The sequence below is a fragment of the Leptonychotes weddellii genome, chromosome 11, assembly GCF_054177405.1.
Source record: "Leptonychotes weddellii isolate Sample4059 chromosome 11, ASM5417740v2, whole genome shotgun sequence".
Classification (NCBI taxonomy): Eukaryota; Metazoa; Chordata; class Mammalia; order Carnivora; family Phocidae; genus Leptonychotes; species Leptonychotes weddellii.
Window position 1 is genome coordinate 50,748,722 of NC_138379.1, and position 26,095 is coordinate 50,774,816.

A 26,095-nucleotide genomic window follows, 5' to 3' on the forward strand; every position below is an offset into this window, starting at 1 on the left:
TTTTTAAAGATTTTATTTATTCATTTGAGACACAGAGATACAGAGAGAGAGAGGGAAAGCATGAGCAGGGAGAGAGGCAGAGGGAGAGGGAGAAGCAGGCTCCTCGCTGAGCCAGGAGCCCGATGTGGGGCTCGATCCCAGGACCCTGGGATCATGACCTGAGTTGAAGGCAGACGCTTAACCATCTGAGCCACCCAGGTGCCCCTATTTTAGATTCTTCTAAGAGTAATTTCATATATACTTTAAGTTTTCTTTGATGCCAGCAGAATTTAAAAATATTTATTCTGAAGAATCCCATTGATCCTAATTTAGGTAGTTCAAAGGTCTAGGTTAGAAAGGCTAAGGTTGACTGATACTACACTGCTTAAAATTATGTTTCATATGCCTCTTTGGACTGAGTTATAGTTACTTGAGAATCAGACATGGCTCTGGGATTTCCTCAATTTGGAGGACCTTGTGGTATTTCTAAGGAAATGAGGTTGGGAAAAAAGTTTCCCACAGCATCTTTTTATTTTTAATATTTAAAAAAATGTAAAGTGCATAGATAAAAAACAAGAATATTATAATGTCCATATCCCTACCACTCAGAATTAATGCTTTTGTGGTTCATTATTTCCTTTCATATATTTGCTAACTTAATTTGGGTAGAACTTTTCATGAAATTTAAAATCTGTCCCCATTTTATCATTATTTTCTAGCAAATATGCCAGATTTTAATTATAATAGTGAACATATATATAGTCTTTTAATTTGTAAAACACTTTTTCATGTTGCGTAAAACTAAAAGCCAATTAGTTTTACTTCGCAACCCTATGCAATTAACTTTTTATAGACTGTATGACAAACATCAGTGTCTTACTGATCATCAGTTACATTAATTTGTTTTAACCATTGATTTATTGACTTGGATTTTTATCATAGTTGCTATGATTTGACATTTAAAGATTTTATTTATTCTAGAGAGAGAGCACGCATACTTGTACGAATGAGCTGGGGGGAGGAGCAGGGCGGAGGGAGAGGAAGAAGGAGAGAATCTTCAGCAGACCCTGCATAGAGCCCAATGTGGGCTCCATCCCGTGACCCCGAGGTCATGACCTGAGCCGAATCCAAGAGTTGGCTGCTAAACTGACTGAGCCCCCCAAGCACCCCATGATTAGACATTTAAAATTTAGTTTCAGTATACAAATAAGTTCCGCTTTGTGATTATGGAACAAATATACAGATGCTTTTAATCTTAGTTTGCTTTGAGAATTATGTGTTAAATGCACATAAAACATTAATTAGATTGTAGTTATTTGCAGTATAAGAAATTTCTTTAGCACAGCGGTTTTCAAATTGTTTTTCATGAAGCCCTAAGGTTTCCCCAGAAACGCTTCTGAAACCCTCACGTATTATTGGTCTGCTGGGACTACCATAACAAAATACCACAGCCTCTGTGGCTTAAACAACAGAAATATATTTTCTCACAGTTCTTCAGGCTAGAATTCCAAGATTAAGGTGTTGGCAAATTTGGTGAGTGCTCTCTTTCTACTTTTATGCTAGTCCTTGTCATCACTGTGCCCTCACCTGGTATTTCCTCTGTGTGTTCACTGCAGGGAAGGGGCTTGGGGTCTCTGGTCTCATAGACACCAGTCTTATAGAGCCCCACTCCTATAACCTTGTTTAATGTTAATTATCTCCTTAAAGGCCTTATCTCCAAATACAGACAAATTGGGGGTTAGGGCTTCAACATACGAATTTTGAGGGGACACAGTTCATTTTATAACATCTTATGAAATATCTTCTTGGAAGTGGTTGTGCTGCTCAATAAAAATGGAAGGGGAGTTGAAAACAACTGCTCTCATAAATTACATAGTTCCTTCAACATAAGAATTGATTAAAATTGCGTTCACATGTAACTTTCCAGGAGCACATTTGTTTTGTGAAATGAGAATCATCCTTACAATCTATCTTTCCTGTGGTTCCAGATCTTTCTTAATTTGTTAGTAATATTGTTTTGTAGAACCTTAAATGATGTGCGCATGTTAGGTATTACCATTTGCATAAGGATTTGCCGGGGTCATTAAAGCTTTGATTATATTATAGTATGTTTTTGTAAATTATTGTGGACTCTAATTGTAGTAACTTCTTGATTGAGGCTAAAAAGTGTTGGATTAAGAATCAGGGGTTCTAGGAGTACCTAGGTGGCACTGTTGATTTGGCATCTGACTCTTGGTTTCAGCTCAGGTTGTGATCTCGGGGTCCTGGGATCGAGCCTGGCATGGGGCACCGTGCTCAGTGTGGAGTCTGCTTGGGCTTCTCTTCTCCCTCTACCCACCCCCTCGCCCCCATGCACACACACTCTCTCTCTCCCTCTTTAAAATAAATAGATAAAATCTTTTTTTAAAAAAAATCAAGAGTTCTAGCTTTGCTGTTAAATTTTTGATCCTGGATAAATTAATTTAGTATTTCTGTGACTAATTTCCAATTAGAACATAAAATAATATTGGGGTCAGGAGTTCGAGCACCATGTGGGGTGTCGATATTACCTAAATTAAAAAAAAAAAAAAAAAACAAGCAAACAAACATGAAAGAATATTGAGAAAGAAGAAAGCCCCAAGTCCCAGTTTTGGGGATTATCAGGTAGTAATGATAGTTGTGAAAGCACTTTGAAAAGCAAAATTTATGGAAATGCAAATTGTCAGTTTCTCCAGTAATTTGCTTGCATTTCTCAAGTAAATAAACAATTTATTTTATTTTGGAATGTATGTTTAAACTCCCTTAGCAGGAAAAACAACCGTATTTACTCATGTCATTACCTAGGCTTTGTTATTTGGTTGGCTCCAAAATAAAAATGTTAGAAGGAAAGACTGTGCTGTAATTTCCCCCTTACTGTTCCAGTTCAAGGGATAACTTAGATTTTAACGTAATGTGAAATTCCACACCATCATGGTTGTTGTCATGATTCCAACATCTACTTCCATACTGTTCTTCGAAATCCAAACTTAGAGAATATCCATTTGAAAACTTTTGAGTAACATTTTATTTGAAAATAGTAATACTGAACCAAAAATATAAGTTCGTTTTATTATAGTCAAGCTTCCCCATAATTGCCCACATATGCCATATTCACTTTTTTACTTCCCACTGATTCTTCCCCGGCGGGTTTCTGTGCTACCAAAAACACCTTGTCAAAAGAAGGCTTGCCATGTTGTAAAATCCAGTGGACATTCTTCAGTTCTTTTTTACCAAAGCTATTTTTATCATTCTTTCACAGAGTTGAATGTTTTTAAATCTCTCTCAGGTTTGCTTGGTTTCTTTCTGTCTCCAGTTGTGCTTTCTTACTTTCTTTTGCTGGCTCTCTTCTCTGACCCCTGAAACACTGCTCAGTAGCAGATGGAGCAGAATAATCTAATAGAAAAGCTGGAAGAGGCCTTAAAATAATTCATGTAAACACACAATATAATCATAAATGTAGTTAGCTAAGAACCCACAGCTGCTAATGCTAGCCCATTTTCATCTGTCTATTCAGTAAAGATTTTTTGATGGCCTACTCCATAAGGGACTTAGTAGGGCACAAAGGGGATGTATAAGACATGATGTTCTTGAGTCTGGAGTTCAGTAAAGGCAGAAAAGCAAAGTCGGTACACAGATAAATATAATGGCAGGCAGAATGTAAATGCTTTAAGTGCAGTGTGCTATCTAGAATAAAGTAGTTTTGGGGTATGCAAATATATTTAAAATTTTCTCATCTTTTCAGTATTTGTGGTAAAGATTATGACTGGTAAAAAATAGAAAAGCATTGATCTCCTCCCTTCCTTCTGACCAGTAATGCTTAGGAAAATAATTGAAAGATACAAGTAGCCAAAAGTCATAAGGTAGGAAATGTTCAGCATGAAAGCATACTTAGAGAAATAGTCCACTCAGTAATTTTGATGGAAGGCAATTAGAACAGCAGATACAGGTTGTAGAGTAGGCAAAAGTTTGACCCTTGTGCCTTTACTCTTGGTGTTATATTGAATATGAGTATGTTACATGGCAAGAGGGGCTTTATGGAAGTAATTAAATTTATTAATCAGTTGACCTTAAATTAGGGTGATTATCCTAGATTATCCAAATGGGCCCAGTGTAAATTACATGAGCCTTTAAGAGGAGAAGAGGCAGGGCGCCTGGGTGGCTCAGTTGGTTAAGCGACTGCCTTCGGCTCAGGTCATGATCCTGGAGTCCCTGGATCGAGTCCCGCATCGGGCTCCCTGCTCGGCAGGGAGTCTGCTTCTCCCTCTGACCCTCCCCCTCTCATGCTCGCTCTCTCTCTCTCATTCTCTCTCTCAAATAAATAAATAAAATCTTTTAAAAAAAAAAAAAGAGGAGAAGAGGCAGGCAGAAGGCAGAAATACTCAAAGCATGAGAAGGACTCAGCACATTTACCCTTCTTGAAGAATGTAGAGGGTTGCATGGAAAGCATGAGAAGGAAATGAAATTTGCCAGTGATCTGAATGAGTTTGGAAATGGGTTTTTGCTCAGAGCTACCAAAAAGGAGCTTAATATCAGTTTTATGAGACCATAAACGGAGGATCCAGGTCAAACCAGGCTGTACAGGACTTCTGACGTGCAGAAATTGGGAGATAATAAATGGGGGCTTTTTTTTTAAGATGCTAAATTTGTGTTTTATTATATAGCAGTAGAAAACCAATACAGATTGATTATATTAATGAGGGATTTATAATCTGATGAGAAAACTCAACAAGGATTAGAAGTTTCCAAAAATTGCTTACAGAAGTATTTTGCCTCTTTCAAATTTTTATAAAAATGCTCTTCTCTGTATAACCCATAAATAGAATCATGAAATTCTCATATTAGTACACTTAGTTATTTACTTTAAACCTAACTTGATGCTAAACATTAAACAAATTTACTAAATTTGATACCAAATCAGAAAAGTTAGCTGGAAAGAGAATTTTGGTGTTAGAAAATCTGGGCTGCATTGTTAGTACTGTTGATCTCAGGAAACTATCTCACTTGTCTGAATGAAGATTGATTCATCTGTAAAACTGGGAAAATGCGATCTTACAGAACTGAGAAACTACCATTTATCTTGCAGAATTGTGAGAATTTAATGAAATTATGTATGAAATGCACTCCTCATAGTGTCTGATATATTGGCTTCAAGAGTAAAAGTATTATTGCAGATAATAAAGTATCTAAGATAATGCTGAAGCTTACATTTGTCGCCTACTTTTTAAGGTCTATAAAAGATACTATTATGGTAATTTAGTTAATTGAAGCTACCATACCACAAAAACTGTAGAAGTATTTCCTGGGATGGTAGGTTATTAATTAAATTCTGAAGGTAAAAATAGATGACTTTATGTGAAACAGGAAGACAAATCAAGATGTGCTCAGCATGGAGGCATCTTTTCCCTAATGATTATAGGGAATCAAAGCTGTGTTCTGTTGGTTGGCTACTTTACATTGTTATTCTCCTGATTACTTCAAGGAGAGGAGAAAGCACCTTTGTGTGTATGTGAATTCTCACCCAACCCTTACAGAGTAGATCCATATATTGCTATTCCCATTTTGCAGATGAGGAAATTGTATTTGCCTCTATAAAAATTTCTTTCCCTCACCAGAATTCATGAGAACTAGACCCTACCTGCCCTATACACTGTTATGTACATCAAAAAGTCCTCAAATTATGTCCTGCGGCCTATTTTTGCATATCTATCTATCTGAGAGAGAAAGTGAGCAGGGAGAGGGTGTCCCAGGGAGAGGGAGAGAATCTCAAGCAGACTCCATGGTGAGCCTGGAACACAGGGCTTGATCTCACAACCCTGAGACTGTGACCTGAGCTGAAACCAAGATTTGGATGCTCAACCAACTGAGCCACCTAGGCACCCCTGCCTGTTTGTGTAAGACTCATGAGCCAATAATGCTTTTTCACAAAGAACATTTATAATCAGTTTATTGAAAGAGAATACTTTGAATTCCAGTTAAGCACAGTTATCCACCTCCCCCGAAATAATTCCATCCTTCTTATTAATACATCTGTATTACAAAAAAGTTGAACTCAATTATTATTATATATTATGCATAGTATATAACATGAGATATGACATAGTATATCATATTTAATATAATTGCTATTATATTTTAAATTTTATCAGGAAAAATTGTAGACGTGCTTTCTCTATTAATACGTAAGTACCTTTGTAAATATACTTGATTTAGGCTCTTGGCCCACAAAGCCTAAATATTTTATCTGGCTATTTTCAGAAAAAGTTTGCTGACCCTTGATATACATCATGCCTACCACAGTGCTTGGCACATAGGGGTTTAATAATTATTTTTTGAAAGAATAAATGAATTGAGGTTAAATAACTTTGCAGAGGACACAAAGCCAAGTTACCCAGCCTGGTCTTTCTGATTTTATATCCTGAAAAACAGTAAAGTTCTGTTTATGGCAATGAGAAATAAATCCTTAAGTTATTTTAGAAAGGAACATTATAATTATTTTCTTATCTGAATCACCAGGAGTGGACATTTTATATGATACCAGACATGGTGTGGATGTTGGGTATAATTGGTAAATATTTGACAATAACTTTATTTATATTTATATAAAGTTATTAGTTGTAGTATAGCTTTTCTTTTAAAGAAAAAAGATTTTATTTATTTGAGAGAGAGAGAGCGCGCGTGCGAGCTTGAACAAAGAGGGAGAGGGAGAAGCAGACTCCCCGCTGAGCACAGAGCCTGATGCGGGCTTGATCCCAGGACCTTGAGATCATGACCTGAGCCAAAGGCAGATGCTTAACCCACTGAGCCACTCAGGTACCCCTAGTATAGTTTTTCTAACAATAGAATTTGAAGATCTAAGTACAAGTTTTACCGTGGCCAAAAGCTGTATTAGGGATTTTCTTCTTAGGCATTCTTCTGTCTGCATTATTAAGAGTACTGTTGATAATCCAGAGAAGTTGGCAAACTACAGCTCACTGCCTGTTTTTGTAAATAAAGTTGTATTGGAACACAGCCACATCTGTTTGTTTACATATGATCTATGACTGCTGTCATGCTACAGTGCCAAATTGAGTAGTTTGTTTAATAGAGACTGTATGCAAAGCCTAAAATATTTACCATCAGCCCTTGCAGAAAAAATTGAATATCTAATCTGGAAGGCACATCAACCATCTGTATCTCTATTTCTCTTAGATCTATCCTTTATGAAATTAAAATACCAGAAAATCACATGGTGGTTAGCAGTTGGGTAGATAAGAACGACACGAATGAGCAAGAAACACATCTGTACCTGCTGCAGAACTACTTTGTTTTTTATGATCTCTTACATTAGTTGTTGGCTGGTTCATAAGCAGATAAGAACTCTGTGCACCTTTTTGACTGTCATTTACCTAGCTCCAAGCATACTGAATGACTGAACAAATATATTTGTGTGATGTCTCCTCAGTAAGTTTCCTTGACAGTTTATTACTAGAAAAAGTTTTATAAACTGACTTCCCTGACCTCTAGCTCAGGCTTTATACAAAATTACAAACATCTCCATTTATATCCAGCTTACTGGCTATTGAACTGGTGTCACCTAAACAAATCAAACTCAACATATCAAAAGTCAGATTCATTCTCTTCCTCCTCACACCTCTTGTACATACTGAATCCATGATGTGTTCATGTTACCAACATTCTGAGTCCAAGCCATGATTTGGGCATCGACCCAAAGCCCTTCTTGTCCACCCACACCCATACAATAGCCAGGTTCTGTTGGCTTTTCTTCCTGTTTATTTCTCAGATTTGTCTTCTGTTCATCCTTCTTGCCATGGCCTAATTCAGGTAGGCCTTCATCATTTCTTACCTGAAACGTCATCTTCTACTAATTAGCCTCCTGGCTTTTAGTCTTGTACCTTTTCACTGCCTTCTCCTCACTGCTACAAGAATGACCTTTTAAACACAAAGATTTAAAAGTGACTGTTATATCACTTTCAGAATGATTTAGTGGTTCCCATTCACTCAGAAATCTGAACTCTGTCATAGTATTCAGCGCTCTTAATGGTTTAGCCACTTCTCTTCGGCCATATCTAATGTCATTCTCTCCTGTGCACCCTATTATCTGGCTCCTGTTCTGTACCATTCACAGAACCTTCTGTCTTTTTCATTCCTCAGAGTTTTTGCATATATTGTATCTTCTGCCTGGAATGCCTTCCTACTAACTTGTTTTCCAGGCAAACTTAATTTATCCTTTCTATCTCAGCTCAAGTACTACTTTCTCCTTAAGATCTTCTCCTAGGAAGATTTTCTTTCACAGATTTATATGTAACTCCATTATAGAAACGATCATATGTCCTTTTTTTTTTTTAAGATTTTATTTTATTTATTTATTTTTAAAGATCTTTTTTATTTGACAGAGAGACAGCGAGAGAGGGAGCACAAGCAGGGAGTGTGGGAGAGGGAAAAACAGGCTTCCCGCCGAACAGGGAGCCGGATGTGGGGCTGGATCCCAGGACCCTGGGATTATGACCTGAGCCGAAGGCAGACGCTTAACGACTGAGCCACCCAGGTGCCCCAAGATTTTATTTATTTATTTTAGAGAGAGAGTGAGAGAGAACACAAGTAGGGGAGGAACAGAGGGAGAGGGACAAGCAGACTCTGTGCTGAGTGCAGAGCCCGATGTGGGACTCGATCTCACTACCCTGAGATCATGACCTGAGCCAAAAGTCAAGAGTTGAATACTTAACCGACTGAGCCACCCAGACGCCCCTATCATATGGTTTTTATAATGAATGTTCACTGTGTACCAGGCACTGTGTTTAATACTCACCTTTGAAATAGATACTTTCTTTTATGCACAAAGAAATTGATTTTGAGACATGAAATACCATGTTTGGTCTCACATTGCCAGAAGTGGCAGAGCCAGCATTCAAACCCAGGACTTTGTGAATCTAGTGCTTCAAAATACCACTAATATTGTCCCTCCTCTTTGTCTTTTTTTGTAGGCTGTAAGCATCTTGAGTGCTTTTTTTCATCTTTCATGCATCAATTTTAGATGATTTAAATAATCACTTAGTTTCAGTTTTCTTTCAGTTGTCTGCTGATAAGCTCAACTCTGTATTTGCTTCTTTGTTGTACTCTTTAGCTGTATTAGGTAGTTTTCTGATGGAATTTTTACCTTCCCTGTTATGAGACTCTTGATCTTTTATCTTTCTCTTAGTGGCATCATTGTGCATAATCTATAATGGAGACCTGTTTCTTTTCCTTTTGAAGTCGTAGAATATAATTAATGTAAAATTCTGTTTAAGTCCAGAGCACGTATCTGGCTTCTGCTAAGCCTTGTCTTAGTAGACTGCACTGCTACTACAAATCATTCAGCATTGGCATCTGTTTGTAGACTGCACTGCTACTACAAATCATTCAGCATTGGCATCTGTTTGTTATCTTTTGTTAGTGTCTCCCTAAAACAATTGGACTAAGTAAGACCTGTAGAATGAGCAGAAATTTGTTAGGAAATTACCAATAGCTTAGCTCACTGTAATATAAAGTACCTAGAGAGAATGGTAGTGAGGAGAAGTCCAGGGATCATGTGAAAGGAAGCTATTGTGATAATCCAACTGAGCAATGAAGAGACCTGAGTTAAGGTTTCGGCAGTAAGGATGGAAGGAAGAGGGTGGATGTGAGAGCTATTTGGAAAGCAGAATCAATAAGTCTTGGTAACTGATAGAGAGGGAAACAGAGAGGTATCTAGCGACACAGTGCAACCAAGAGCATTCATTGTATTGCCATATCCTACACTTGCTGGCATATATTCTCCAGTATCATCTAGAGTGTAAGGGAACTCGAAAATCTAGCTGGTGCCTTTTTACTTTTAAGTGGAATCACCCTCCTAAAAATAAAGAAATCCAGTGAGTGGAAATTGAAACTAGGAGTTCTGCTAGGATCTGTTAACTCCTTGCTTAGTTGAATAGGCCTTGGCCTTATTGAGCTTCACATTCCTTTTTAACTTGGTGAGTCACAAAGAAATTTCTCTGCAAGTGAACTCTCAATGCTTCCATGAAACTCCTCTATTTCCTGTTGTTGTTAATGACTTTAGATACCACATGAGCAATTTTATACACCTTAGCCATGGATCGTGAATATCAACATGTTAATAAACAGATACCTTCCTTCAACATATTCAGTACCTGTGCTTTGGCTTTCCTGCTGCTCTGCCACCTGCCTGAAGGCAGCCATATAACAGCCTTGAAAAGTAATGGGAAAGCCAAGTTTTAAGAAATTATCCTTTAAATGAAATCACAGTTGATTTCCTTTAGCCTCAGAATAATTTCTAAGAGACAGTGGCAATTTATTGCTGTTTTTCTTTGATTTCTGTCATTTCCTCAATGCATGCCACACTAATGATTTAGAGATGGTTTTTCAAAGAAAAAAGAAATGCTATTATGTTGAATGTAATCATTGATCTTAAAAGGCTCTTGATTTTATGAAAAGTTAAATATAAAAATAAATATGTTTCTTAGAATAAGCAGAGTTTTTTCTGGGGCTTAATAATTGAGAGATAATGGCATTGAGTAGAAAAGAACCTAATATGTCTCATTTGGGGTGTTTCCCCCTCATCAGAACCATACCTCGTTCATTTATCCCTCAAAAGTAAACGGAAGACAAGGGCTCTCTGTCCCTTGGTTCCTTAGAAACAGGTTTAGAAATATTTTGAAAGTGAATAAACTTGGTAGTAGATGGCCTTAATCGAAATGGCAACTTCAAAAAGACCCATTGTTTTTACTCCCTAGGGATGATTGTTGTCTATTGTTAGCAAGGCATTTAGCATTTTTAAGCATTAGATATTTCTCTACGGCTATATTTATTTTTCAAAACTAAACTAAGGTTGTTATCTTTAATTTTTATTTGCCTTGTTAATATGTTAATTGGTGTTTTCTTTTTTATTGAGGTGCAATTCTTAGAACATAACATTTGTAGTATTAAAGTATATTCATTGGTTTTAGTATATGCACTATGTTGTGCAACTACAACCACTGTCTAGTTCCAGAACATTTCTGTTACCCTCAAAATAATCTCCATGCCCATTAACAACAGTCCCAATTCACAACCCCCTCTCCCAGTCCTCTGGCAACCAATAATGTACTTCTGTCTCTGGATTTGCCTATTCTGGACATTTCTTGTAAATGAGAATCATAAAAATTATATGGCCTTTTGTGTCTGACTCCTTTCATTTAGCATAATGATTTCAAGGTTTATCCATATTGGAACATGCATCAGTATTTAATTTCTTTTTATTGCCAAATAGTATACCATTGTATGGATAATACCATACTGTATTAATCCATCATCAGTTAATGATCATGTGGAATTTTTTCCCTTTTTGGCTATTAAGAATAATTCTGTAAACAGTAATGTACCAGTTTTTGTGTGACCATGTATTTTCATTTCTCCTGTCTATATACCTAAGAGTGTAATTGATGGATCATATGGTAATTTTATGTTTAGTTTTTTGAGGAACTACCAGACTTTTTTTATAGCTGCTGTACCATTTTACCTTCCCACCAGCAAATTTATGAGTGTTTCAATTTCTCCAAAACTTAGGTTTTAGTAATAATGCTAAGGGCTAATATTTGAGAGCTTACTATATACTAGGTCTTATGCTATTTTACATACATTATTTAGTTCAAAACACACCCCATATCATGGCAAATTAAACTACTCCCAAGGTCACGTAGAGAGTAGATGCTGAAGCAAGGATTGAACACAAGTTTGTCTCATGCCACAGCATGAATACGTAACGGAAAATATTTCACATACTGGAAAATATTTCCACATACTTTTAACTTTGTAAAATGTTCCCTAAAGAGTACTGTTTACTCTGTGGTAAGGTGTGAGCAGCCATAATTTATGCTCATAACTGAATTGCATGTGGTGATGTAGCAAGACCTAGATATGTAATGGGGAAAAATAGGAACTCTACTAATTACTATGTGTATAAGTTACTTCTTTTGAACCCTCTGTTTTCTCATGAAAGTATATGTGAATATTTTCAGCATATTGCCTTGTCAAATAGCTGGAAACTAGCAAATGTTATTTAAATAATAATAATAATGAATTAGAGGGGCGCCTGCGTGGCTCAGTCGTTAAGCGTCTGCCTTCGGCTCAGATCATGATCCCAGGGTCCTGGGATCGAGCCCCGCATCGGGCTCCCTGCTCCGCGGGAAGCCTGCTTCACCCTCTCCCACTCCCCCTGCTTGTGTCCCCTCTCTCGCTGTGTCTCTCTTTGTCAAATAAATAAATAAAATTTTAACAAAAATATAAAAAAAAATAATGAATTAGAGAAATAACATAGTGATCTTAGGGAACTTTTTTTCTTTGCTGTGGCTGGTGTCCTTTGGAAACTAACAGCAACTTGGGCCAAATTATCTATACTTGTGGATATAGAAGTACTGGGTTTTATTTTCTTTGGTTTTCTACTGAACTCCTATGTGACTTCAGGTGGTCCAATGAATGGTTTATGATAATAATATACCTGAAGGCCTTCCCATAGAGCAACAAGCTGAATTACCTTACTTATGACTGGGAAACCTCTTGTGACAGGTGTGCCCTTGAGTAGACTTCAGGAACCCGCTTCTCTTCTTCAGATGTTTTCTTTTCCAAGTGTGCACACCTGTCAGTTATATACTTAGAAGTACTGCTCCTTCATAGCACAGTTATTTCCCTAGTAAACATTCCTATAACTCGAATATTAATGTTTTCAAAGAAGTTATATAAAAATCATAAAGTTATTTCTCATTGCTTTAGCTCAGCAGATAAACCTAGGAAGTAAAAATAAAATCTTATATTTTCCTAAGTATAAAATGTTCCTACCATTGAAAATTATTGTGTTGCTATTATATAGTTGTCGCTATTCTTGTTTGAGCTGAAAATGAGAGGATGGAGTATATAAGATTTATGTCAGATTTTAAAAACTTCTTGGGTGCCTGGATGGTACAGTCGGTTGAGCATCAGACTCTCGGTTTTGGCTAAGGTCGTGATCTCAGGTTCATGAGTTTCAGTCCCTCGTCGGCCTCCTGCTCAGCATGGAGTCTGCTTGGGTTCTCTCTCTCTCTCTCTAAAATAAATAATAAATCTTTTTTAATTTTTTTTTTATTTTTTTAAAGATTTTATTTATTTATTTGAGAGAGAGAGAATGAGAGAGGGAGAGAGCACATGAGAGGAGGGAGGGTCAGAGGGAGAAGCAGACTCCCCGCTGAGCAGGGACTCTGTCCCGGGACTCCAGGGTCATGACCTGAGCCGAAGGCAGTTGCTCAACCAACTGAGCCACCCAGGCACCCATAAATCTTTTTTTAAAAAAACCTTTTTTGACTGTTGTCTGTGGTATGAAATATATATATATTTTTGAAATTTAACAACTTGCAAAATCAAGATATCCTACCTCATACCATATGCAAAAATTAACTCAAATCCTGTCAACAATCTAAATGAAGGAGGTGAAACAGACCTCTTAGAATAAAACACAGGGATAGATCTTCATAACCTTAGATTTGGCATAGATTCTTAGATACGACCCCAAAATCATGTGAACAAGAGAAAGATGAATCAGACTTGATCAAAATTAAAAACTTGTGCGTCGAAGGACATAATGAAGTGCAAAGACAACCTACAGAATGGGAGAAAATATTTGCAAATTATGTAAATGATTAGAATTTAATATCTAGACTATATAAGAAACTCCTAAAACTCAACAAAAGGATAACCCAATTTAAAAATGAGCAAAATATTTGAGTAGACATTTGTCCAGAGATATACCAAGATTAATAAATTAGCACATGAAAAAGTACTCAACATCTTTAGTCATTAGGGAAATGCAAATCAAAACCACAATGAGATACCACTTTACACCTAATAGGATGGCTATTAAAAAAAAAAGAAAAGAAGTATTGGTGAGGTTCTGAAGATACTGAAACCCTCCTATGCTCCTAATGGGAATGCAAAATGGTGCAGCTGCTGTGGAAAACAGTTTGGCAGTTCCTCAAAAAGCTAAACATAGAATTGCCGTATGACCCAGCAGTTCCACTCCTAGCTGTATCTTTAAAAGAACTGAAAACAGACTCAGATACTTGTATACCAGTGTTTATTGCAGAATAACTCAAAATAGCCAAAAGGTTGAAACTACCCAATTGTCAGTCAACAGATGAATGGATAAACAAAATGTGGTATATTCATACAATGGAATATCTTTCATTCCTGAAAAGGAATGGAGTTCTTATACTTGCTACAACATGGATAAACCTTGAAAATATGTTAACTTGAAAGAAGCCAGGCACAAAAGCACAAATACTGGATGGTTCCACTTATATGAACAATCTAGAACAGGAAGATTCATAGAGACAGAGGTATATAGGTTACCAGGTGCTGCGGGGTGGGAGGAGAGTGGGAAGTTACTGCTTTGGGTTAAAGAGTTTCTGTTTGGGTGATAAAGAAGTTTTGGAAATAAAACGTGGTAATGGTTATACAACATTGTGAATGTAATTAATGCTACTGAATTGTATACTTAATGGTTAAAATGACAGATTTTATTTTTAAATTTTAAATACATATATAAATATAAAAATAAAATTATATGTGTGTGTGTATAGACACACACACACACACATCTCCCCACAATAAAATTATGAAGAGTACAACTGTTGGGGAATTTTCTGTAGATCTAGAAGTAATCTTAGCTTCAACATTTTCACTGTCATGTTGGATACAGAGCACACATAAAAAGGGAAGCCGTTGGGGACGCCTGGGTGGCTCAAACGGTTAGGCGTCTGCCTTTGGCTCCGGTCGTGATCCCGGGGTCCTGGGATTGAGTCCCGCATCGGGCTCCCTGCTGCGCGGGGAGTCTGCTTCTCCCTCTGCCCGCTGCTCCCCCTGCTTGTGCGCACACTCTCTGTCTCTGGCAAATAAATGAATAAAATTTTTTTTTTAAAGGGAAGCCATTCAGTATAATATAGGGTTTATTAACCTTAAAAATAAAACTGTGAGTTATTTTACTAGCAAAAACGGGTTTATTAGGGAATAGCAGAGACTTGCGATTAAGGACAAGCAAGCTGGGCAAGTCCAGAGAACAGAAGAGAGGATCTCTCTTTTATGGAGGGAAGGAGGTGTTGGGAAGGACTATAAACTAAGAGTCCTAAACTGAGAGTTTGTAGTATAGAGGCTTTTCATTGGCTGAGTTGTGACTGTCTCTCATTGGCTGGGCTGTTTACTGGCAAGAAGAAAACCTTCTGGCCAGGGTAGTCAAGTAGTACTTGTTCTGTCTCCAATTGACTAGTGGTAGGGCGTGAGGGCTCCCCCTTCTGGCCTCTTGACTGCATTTAATATGAGGTTAATTACCCAGAAAATAAATGTAGGAAATTAAAACAAGTCAGTCACCAATAATTTTATTTAAATCTTAGGCATGTTATGTATGTATATATATGAAACAAAAATGTCATGAAACAATGTTTATGTACAGTCTGAAGAACACTGATCTACTTCCTACCAGCTCTTAATTCCTTCTGTTTCTTCTTATGTTACAGTTGGTTCTAGAAATAGTTTTAGGTTTGCATTTACATAAGGAAGCTATAGCTGGTGAGTATTTGATAGGCATCTTATCTCTTTTACTAGCAGCAAAACCTCCGCTTTACAGGTGAAGATCCTGAAATTCAAAGAGGTAATTGATTGAAACAAGATCACATTTCTGATAGGGAGAGCAAGGGTTTGAATCTCAACCTGTATGATCCTAGAGCCTTATTTCCCCTTTTACCTAGATTACTGATATAAAGCAGATTTTTTGGAAAATCTGCTTAACAATCGCACTCTCCATTTTAATTACATTTTAGGTATATGGTTAATCTTACTTATGAATATAAAAGAGCTATGATAGAGATTTTATTTTTCTTGCTAGACTTATTTCACATATTTTCAGGGTACTTTTCCTTGACCAAGATTTCAGAATAGGCTACTTTTGAGAGTAGCCTTTCAAATTTTTGCCATGTGTAAATGTGCCCAATTTTTTTTTTTTTAAAGATTTTATTTATTTATTTGACAGAGACACAGCAAGAGAGGGAACACAAGCAGGGGGAGTGGGAGAGGGAGAAGCAGGCTTCCTGCTGAGCAGGGGGCCCAATGCGGGGCTCGATCCCAGGACCCTGGGACCATGACCTGAGCCGAAGGCAGATGCTTAACCGACTGAGCCACCCAGGCACCCCCTAAATGTGCCCAATTTATAAGTTAATTGAGATTTCAGCTGCCTGTCCCTCTAATCCTGAGCTCCTTTAGCAGGAGTTATAGTATCTTATTTATCTTGGTGTCAAGCACAAAGTCTGGGACACAGTACATTCCTGATGAAATGTGCAATGAGCTAATTAATTAATATATGCTTATACTCTGTCAGTTGGAGTTTTGGTATTCTTTTGATTTTTAAAACCATGTTGCTTGAGAAATCTTGCCATTGAAATATTTCCTGTATATATTTTAAGGAATTAAACATCCATTCTATTTTTTTTAAGATTTTTTATTTATTTATTTGAGAGAGAGAGAATGAGAGATAGAGAGCATGAGAGGGAAGAGGGTCAGAGGGAGAAGCAGACTCCCTGCTGAGCAGGGAGCCTGATGTGGGACTCGATCCTGGGACTCCAGGATCATGACCTGAGCCAAAGGCAGTTGCCAACTAACTGAGCCACCCAGGCGCCCTAAACATCCATTCTATACAAGTCTTAATGCATTCTTATAGACATACCCAGATATTCCATAATAATAGTAAATTCTCTCAATAGTTATAGCAGAGAACATTGACACAGTAAATATTTATTGAGTGACCACTATCAGCAAGACCCTGTACTTGGTAGGTGCTATAGAAAATAGAAAGAAGAATCAGACTTTGTATTTGCTTTCAAAAATCTTGTAGTTTTACAGGGTGCCCACTTCAAATGAAATTATGTGACAGTTATATTGTAAATAGTAAAACCATATATTAATCATGGAACTTACTGCTTTTGTAAGGTGCACATGCACTAAGCAACCTGAATCTGCCTTTCTTAAGTAGCTTAGCTCAAGTTTCAACCCCTTTCCTTTGAATTGTTGGAAAATAGGCTTTAGTGGGTCTCCTAGACGTCAGACTCTATTATCCTGTCTGTCTTGCCCAGTGCAACAGAACTGTTTTTTAATAGTGCTTCCAAATGCTTGTTGACCCCCATATTTATGAGCCATGACCTATTTTCACAGCCTTGCTCACTCCCTTCCCTCACGGCCTTGTCTGTGCCTACTCCTAAACCCAAGCACTCATCATCTAGAGCTCTAGGGCTTAGCAGAAAGAACTCCTCTCTTCACCTTCACATTGACAGGACATACCAGTATCACTCACATCCCCCTGGCTTTGCATATTCTGTTTTTTTTCTTCCTGAAATTCTTTTCACCTCCTTGTTTTGTAAAACCTATTCATCCTTCAGGTCCTAGCATAAAAGTCACCACTTAAATAAAACCTTACTCTTGAGTTGTTGCAGTTGATCTCCTTTTATGCATTGGCTGAATTAGGGTTTCTCTCCTCTCTGTTTTTGTAGTAGTTGATAAATCTGTCAGTTACTCAGTTTGTAGATAACTCACTGACTCGTTTTCCCCTGTAATTATATGTTTACGTCTCTCTTTCTGAATTCTGCACTTCTTAAAACAGAGACTGTTAATTCAGTTTTCCCTTCCCAATATTTAGAATGTTCAGCAAATGTTCGGTTTAGCCCTCCAAGAAGAATATTACATACAAAACGGTTGGACATATTGAAATATTAGGTCAGGGAGACTTGGTGAGGTGTAATTTGAATATAAAGAATGGACCTAGATAGTTTATAGTTCTCATTCTAGCCTTTGTTCACAATTCTCTTGGTGACAGCTGACCTGATTGGTGTCCTAAAGGTATATTGATTTCACTGTAATAACTAAGAACTGTAAATAACTAAAATACTAAATACTATTACTCTCATTCCTTGGGTAAAGCACATAACTTCTGAGGATAAGAGTACATACATCTAAAGCTTCTGAGAATTGACTATACTAATATTTTATTTATTTTTAGTTTTAAAGATTTTACTTGTCAGAGAGAGAGAAAGAGCACAAGCAGGGGGGAGTGGCAGGCTGAGGGAGTGGCAGGCTCCCCACTGAGCAAGGAGCACAATGCAGGACTGGATCCCAGGACTCTGGGATCATTACCTGAGCCAAAGGCAGACACACAACCGACTGAGCTGCCCAAGCGCCCCAACTGCGTTAATATTTTAAAGCAATAACAACAGTAGTTGGCACATAGTAAACATGCAATAAATGTTAGCTGTTACTATTATTCTAGTAAGAATTTTTAATGTTCTTAAAGGTGTGCTATGTTGGATGGTGGTTAACCGAAAAGAATTTTTTTTAATTAAGGTAAAAGCATTATTTTTGTGTTTCTTTCATTTATTCATCAGATATTTGTTTTGTATCTGCTGGCTCTCATACTTGTTACAAGCTAGGGGTATGAAGATGAGTTGACTTCTCAGAGCTCAGCTGTAAAATTCTTGACTCAGATTTAAAAAAGTTTGTATAAAGACTGTATGATCTAGTGGAAAGAACTCTGAACCAGGAGTCATAAGCTTCCAGTCTAAGGTCAGTCACTAACTTTGAGCGAGATACTTCTTAGATGTCATATATATCACCTCAACCTCATTAGGTACAAAACAGATCTCTTGTTAACTCCCCTCTCTTAGGTATTATCTTAGTACCTTCGTTTAAAGTACTTTCATCCTTCTCTTTGTTCAGGCTAAGGAATGTAGATGTCACCTTTGTTTTTCCTTTCCAGTCACTGTCCACATCTGTTCTATCAAAAGTCCTGATGATTCTACCTCCAAAATACAGCTACTTCTTTCTGTTCCCACTACCGCCACCATAGTCCATGGCATCATTATCTCTTGCCTTAAAACTGGTTTCCAAGTTTCCATTTTATCCCCTTTACAATCCATTTACAGCAGCTATTTTTGAAACATGGAGCAGATTTTGTTATTCCCCATTTAAAATCCTCCAGTGGCCTCCCATTATATTTGAAATAAAATCTTAACTCCTTACCCTGGCCTCCATAATTTTGCCCTTGCTTACCTCTTTAACCTTATCTTCTGCCACTTTCCCCTTTATTCTACTTAATTTATACTGATAATTTTTTCTGTTTTTCTAATATGCCAAACTTGAAGGGCTTTGTGCTAGCTTGTTTCTTCTGCCTGGAGCATTCCTACTTCAGATCTTCTTGTGGCTGATTTCTGTGTCTCAACTTTTTATATCAAATGTCCGCTTTTTTAATGAGGCCTTCTCTGAGCACCCAACCAGAATAATACACAAACTTTCTGTAGCACATCACTGTTTTATATTCAGTATAGCATTTGTCTCTACATGGTATTTTCTTATTTTTACCTGTTGTACTATCTTTTAGAATATAAGCTCCATGATAGCAGGTTGCCTGTCTTCATCATTGTATCCCAGCTCCTTGACTAGTTTCTGCCATAGAGTAGGTACTCAGTAAATATTGGTGGAATCACCAGATAAATTAATCTCTTTATAAACCTAACATGTTTCTCAATTATAAAATATTTTGAATGGTATCTGAAGAACCTTCCTCCCCCTAAGATAAATAAGGGCAATCGGGCTCCCTGCTTGGCAGGGAGCCTGCTTCTCCCTCTGACCCTCCCCCCTCTCATGTACTCTCTCTCATTCTCGCTCTCTCAAATAAATAAATAAAATCTTTAAAAAAAAAAAGGGCAGTGAGGACAGACTTTATTCACTAATTATTGCGGTAGGAGAAGGAGCCGAGCTCAATTCCAATTTGCCCAGAGGTGACTGGTATTTTAAAGGGAGACTAAGGGTTTCAGGAGTTGGAAATGAGGGACGAAAAGGGGGTTAGGGAAAGGAACATTTACAAAAAGTAAGTATGAGGGTTGGTCTGAAAGTTGGTCAGTCAACTTGATTAGGCCTTCTGTGCCTGCTGACTTTGAAAGATAAACTTTCTACCCTCCCACAGAGTCTTAAGAGGTCCTATCCTTCCTGATGATTACAAATCAAAGGAATGGCTTTCAAGTCCTTGAGAAAGACACTCTTATAGGAGATACATACACATCTCAAAGGGACAGAGAGAAGTATACAATTGTAAGGTTTTGTTTGTTTATTTTTAAAATAAATGGAAAAGGAAATTCAGGGACTTATATCAGGTGTTGCCTGGAACACACAATAAATTCTTTTGGAAACCTTGAGTTTTCTAAACAGGAACTCAAGGGGAGCAGAGTGGTCCCAGAGACAAGTCCTGAGGCTGCGAGAAACCATGTTAGAGTTTGATTTAGTCTCACTTTTTTTTTTTTTAAGATTTTATTTATTCATTTGAGAGAGAGAGCATGAGTCGGGGGAGGATTTAGTCTCTTAATTCAGGGGTTTGGATGTTCATGCTGAGGGTTTTTGCAGTTCTCTGCTCCACCCCATCCCTCCCCTTTTTAATGCCCCCATCCTGCCCCCCCTTTTTTTAAAGATTTTATTTATTTGACAGAGAGAGACACAGCGAGAGAGGGAACATAAGCAGGGGGAGTGGGAGAGGGAGAAGCAGGCCTCCCGCTGAGCAGAGGGCCCGATGTGGGGCTTGATCCCAGGACCCTGGGATCATGACCTGAGCCGAAGGCAGACGCTTAACGACTGAGCCACCCAGGCGCCCCTTTCATCCTGCCCCCTTTTAATGCTTTATGTTCTATGTTGTCAAAAAGAGGAGGATTATATGTCTCCAAGATTAATGTGTCAATGATCTCACTGAGATAAATTCCATGTATTTGCTGTATAGGTATGTGAAACCACCTTTCCTATAAATATTGAGATGATGTGGACTTTTAAATCCCCCCATCCCATTTTCCATCCTCATCCTTGTTTTTCTCTGTGTAAGTTAGGAGGAAAAGATAGCCCCAGGGGTTATTGGAATGGCAGCAGGCAGGTGGCCAAGAGGCCTGAATGGCATTCAGCCTTGCAGGCACAGAACTTTGATTTCATGTGTATATCAGAAAAGCTGTGCCTTAGGCACCATACAGGGGGATACAACAGGATATGACCTCTCATTAATCAGATTAGAGAGAATCAGACATAAAACCAGTATTATGGAGTAATAGGATGATAAATATGAACATTATACAAAAATGTTCATGTTTTAGATACTGGATCATTCTCTAAAGAGAAATTGCATGCAAAACCAAATTATATTTGCAAGACTGTTTGATCAGAATCAAGTTGGAGCATGGGGAGTTAATATGAATTAATAATGTAATAAGGATCCTCCTGCTGCAAGTGATCCAGGCTGGCTGGGTCCTCGGACCCAAAGGGGGTCTCTCAGGATCAGCCAAGAGGGTCCTTGGCTTTTTTTTTTTTTTCCCCTTTTTTCCCATCATATCACGTGCCCTCCTTAATACCCATCAGCCAATTACCCCATCCCCCCCACCCACCTCCCCTCCAGCAGCTTGGCTTTGCGCAGGATAGAAATCAAATGTGAGCCAAGAGGAAGTGAGAGCAGAGTTTATTAAAGATGTAGAGAGAGTGAAGATACAGACAGAGCGTCTGGGAGACTCCGGAAAAGAGAGTGAGTCTTGCTTGGGGTCTGGGTTTTTATTGAGGATTGTTGTCTGGTTCACGAGTCTTCTCAGGCATCCGGAAACAAAGATGAGTGTTTAGATGTTTCTCATAAGTCACTTATCACTGGTGCCAACCAGGTCTTGATGAGTCAGTGGTCTTGGAAAGCATTCATGTTGACCCTGCCTGGTTACTCCTTAGATGTTATCTACTGTGCTGGAAGACTTCCAAAGAAGTCATTACCTCCTTGACCTTTACAAGGACATACATTATCTGTTCCGTAAGACGTGTAAGGTCGGGGTGTAGATCCTAGCAGGAATAGAGGCAGGAAAAAAAAAGCAGTTTTACAAGGGGTCCCTTCAGTTTTCGTGTCTCACAAGGATCCAAGAATAACTGTCATAGACAGTCTCATAGACACAGCTAGTTTCTGACACTCTAGGCAAACACTGGCCCATGGGCCAAATCTGGCCTGCTGTCTACTTATGTATGGCTTGAAAACTAAGAGTGGTTTTAACATATTTAAATGGTTTGGAGAATGGTTGACATATGAAAATTACATGAAATTCACATTTCCTTACCCATAACTAAAGTGGTATTGGAACACAGCCAGGTTTATTCATTTATATATTTTCTGTGGTTGCTTTTTGCGCTACAACAGCAGAGTTAAGTAGTTGAAAAGAGACCGTATGGTCTGCAAAGCCTAAATTATTTCCTGTTTGGCCCTTAACAGGAAAAGTTTGCTGACCCCTAGTGTAGATTTATATAGTCCTGCGTAATTATTTGTCATTTACAGTATTCATTTTTTTTTTTTTTACAGTCTTTACTTTGTGATAGCAATAGGTTATGGCTGTTTGGGCAAATATGATAATAAGTTTCAAGGTTTATTTTTCCATAAATGGCACAATAATATGTCTACATTGCCTTATTAAAGAAACAAAATGAATAGCATATTCATCTCTGAATATCAGCACAAGAATTTTGCACCCTAAGCTATAAATAAGGAAGGTCAGTAAATTGAAGGTAAGTAGTGTGAGGCAGAGAGGCCCCTATCTTAATTATCTGTTTATCTACCCCTTTCACTTTCACTTTTCTCCCCTTTCACATGATAAAAGATATTTTTTTTCTTTTTTAAGATTTTATTTATTTGAGAGTGAGAGTGAGTGAGAGAGAGAGAGAGAGCATGAGAGGGGTAAGGGTCAGAGGGAGAAGCAGACTGCCGGCTGAGCAGGGAGCCTGATGCGGGACTCGATCCTGGGACTCCGGGATCATGACCTGAGCCGAGGGCAGACGCTTAACCTACTGAGCCAGCCAGGCGCCCGATAAAAGATAATTAAGAGTTGTTCATTTGTATTTGATACCTGACTACATGAGCCATTGGCTGTGCCTTGGTACTTGAGTTATCAAGCAGGCTCCAGTTGGAGCTGTGTCATTCTCAGCCCCTCTCAGATGCTGAACTTGAGCTTCCCTACACTCAGATTTAGCCTTTAAGATTGTCAACCAACATCTTCTTCTTTTAGGGGTGTGGTATACAACAGAACACTCAGGAGGTGCTTCATCCAAGGCAAAAGCTGGGTTGTACATTCTTGATTATCCCTCTGGGGTTTTTTTTGAGATATTAGTCACATATCATGAAATGTACCCTTTTAAAATATACAATTCAGTGTTTTTTAGTATATTCACAAGGATGTGCAGTTATCACCACTATCTTAATTCTAGAACATTTATCACTCTGAAAAGAAATCTGCTCATTAGCAATCATTCCTTATTCCTCCCTCTACCTTCCCCCTGGCAACTACTAGTAAGTAAACTTTTAGTCTGTATGTGTTTGACTGTTGTGTAAGTTTCATATACATAGAGCCATACAATATGTAACCTTTTGTGTGTGGTTTCATTCACTGGGCATGTTTTTTATGTTTATCCAAACTGTAGAATGTATCACTACTTCATTCCTTTTTATAGCTGTATAAAATTCCACTGTATGGATATTCCACATATTTATCCATTTATCAGTTGATGATATTTGGGTTGTTTCCACTTTTTAGCTGTTATAAAAAATGCTACTTTGAACGTTATACGGGTTTTTCCTGTATAAATACCTAGAAATGGAATTGCTAAGTCACATGGTAACTCAATGTTAACATTTTGAGGAACTGCTTAGCTTTTTTAGGAAGCAGCTGCACCATTTTATATTCCCATCAACAACCTGTGCATTTCAGTCTCTCCACATCCTCACCAACATTTACTACTATTTTACTTTTTTTTTTTTTTTTAAAGATTTATCTTTGTTTGAAAGAGCATGAGCATGCAAGCGTGGGGAATGGGAGAGGGAGAGAATCTCCAGCAGACTCCCCACTGAGCTGAGCACGGAGCCCAGTGTGGGGCTGGATCTCAGGACCCTGAGATCACTGAGCCACCCAGACGCCCCTTATTTTTCTTTTTTGATTACAGCTATCCTTATGGATATGAAGTAGTATTCCATTGTGGTTTTGATTTGCATTTCCTTAATGACTAATGATGATTGTATTTTCCTGTGCTTGTTGGCCATTTGTATATATTCTTTGGCAAAATATCATTCAGATTCTGACCTTTTAGCTTTTGATATAATTACTTTAGGGTCCTCCCTGTGTAATAGTCCCCAAATTTCCTTTTCCTTTGTATATCAATTTTTTTTCCTCTCTACAATATATAGTGCTGTCAGCCAGACATACGGTATTCCAGAGAATGGAGAGCTTATTCTTCCTTTGTGCCTTTGAAGATCTCCCATTATGTTGTCATACTGCTTTCCTTGTTACTTTCTTTTTCTATCCTAACAATGATCTCGTATGATTTTATTATATAGTTGGTAAAAAAAGATGACACTGGTGCTGAACAGGAAAAGGGTGACATTTCTAGGAGGGGAGGGCCAGCCTGGTCTTTTATTCTTAGGTCAGTGTGGTTATATAAGCAGTTCCACTTGCCTGCTTGGGTTTCTCCTGCCTGCTATCTAGTTAATTGCCCAAGCTCCCAAGTGATCTTGTCCCTTGGTTGGTTGCCCCTTGGATTAGAACAAAGAGCATGAAGTTGCTAGACACTTGGTATCATTTTCATGCCTATTTCATAACATTTAAGATGAATATTATTACTGCTCCCCTTTTAGGGCTGAAGAAACTGGCTCGCAGAGGTCATACAACCCATGGCATTTCTCCTGATTAGTCTTTATTATTGAGTGGAATGGTTATCCATATCTTCTTTCCTCAGATTGTTACAGTGGCTCTGGTTTGCCTGAAATTCTTGTGTAGGGAGAGAAACCTAGAAATTTAAGTTATTGCCACATTATAGATGGTCTCAAATCACAAGCAATGGGATCTTTACCCATAAAAAGGAGGACATTGAGTTGGAGAGTGGCTTTATTAAAAATGTGCCTACAGGAGGAGGGAAAGATGGCGGAGGAGTAGGGGACCCTATTTCAACTGGTCCCCGGAATTGAGCTGGATATCTACCAGACCACTGTGAGCACGCACGAAACCACCCTGAGATGTAAGAAGATCTGGATCTCTACAAACAGAATATCGCAGGCGGTTGGTTTTGAGGTACGAAGCAGAGAGCCGTGATTCTGCAGGCCAGATATCGGAGGATAAATGGCAGCGGGAGGGTGCCTGGACGTAGGGATCCTACACCGCCGGTGAGTGACAGCCTGCCACGCTGCGGACGGGGCACAGACTTGCAGACCGGTAGCGTCGGGAAAGGACTTTAGGGCAGCCCCCGGGGTGGAAAACCAGACCAGCGGGGTCGCCTGCACACGAACCGCAGCCCCCCGGACAGAAACCGGAGTGACGGTCGCGCGCACGCGAACTGCAGCCTCCGAGACGGAAACCCGGTGCGCCGGGGTCCCACCGGTGAACTGCAACCCCGGGAGTGGAAACCCCGAACGGAGGAGTTGTGCACACGCGAACTGCAGTCCCCGGGACAGAACCCCAAGTGGCGGAGTCGTGTGCGAACTGGGAGCGGCTGGTGGTTTTAGAAGCACAAAGGGTAGAGACATGCCCCGACCTGGAGGCAGGACTGGGAGCGCTGCAGAGGGGTGCACAATCCAGGACGCTGCAGTTTATAGCAGCACAGACAGAAATGGAGACAGTGTGGCCTGGAGAGCTCACTGAAGAACAGACTGAGGTCTCTCTGCTCTGAGGCAGAGGGTTGGAAACGGTCTCTTCTGCTCTGACTTGTGGAAGAGACGCAGAAAGCCACCAGGGAAAGGTGCCAGAGAACAAAAGCCCCAAAGATTGATTCCCACTGAGCCCATTCCCCGCCACAGGGGCACAGGGCAACTCTGCCCAAACAGGGTTGCCTGAGTAACAGCGTGGCAGGCCCCTCCCCCAGAAGACAGGCTGGGAAAACGAGGCCAGCAACCCTAAGGTCCCAAGAAAATAGGTGCATCTTGCTTGCGTTCTGGTCAATAATTTGGACTCTATACATTCCCTCAAACACCCATCAACAGAATGACTAGGAGGAG

The 26,095-nt window shown here is 38.8% G+C and overlaps 1 protein-coding gene and 1 long non-coding RNA gene across 2 annotated transcripts in view; one reads left to right on the forward strand and one right to left on the reverse strand.

Annotated features, from left to right (window-relative positions):
• Positions 1-26,095, reverse strand: part of RSF1 (remodeling and spacing factor 1) — a 151,015-nt gene that overhangs the window by 71,898 nt on the left and 53,022 nt on the right. The gene's annotated exons all lie outside the window — the stretch shown is intronic.
• Positions 29-8,155, forward strand: LOC145716227 (uncharacterized). Its single transcript, XR_014138768.1, has 2 exons — positions 29-4,139; positions 4,356-8,155. It is a non-coding gene; the product is annotated as an uncharacterized LOC145716227 (long non-coding RNA).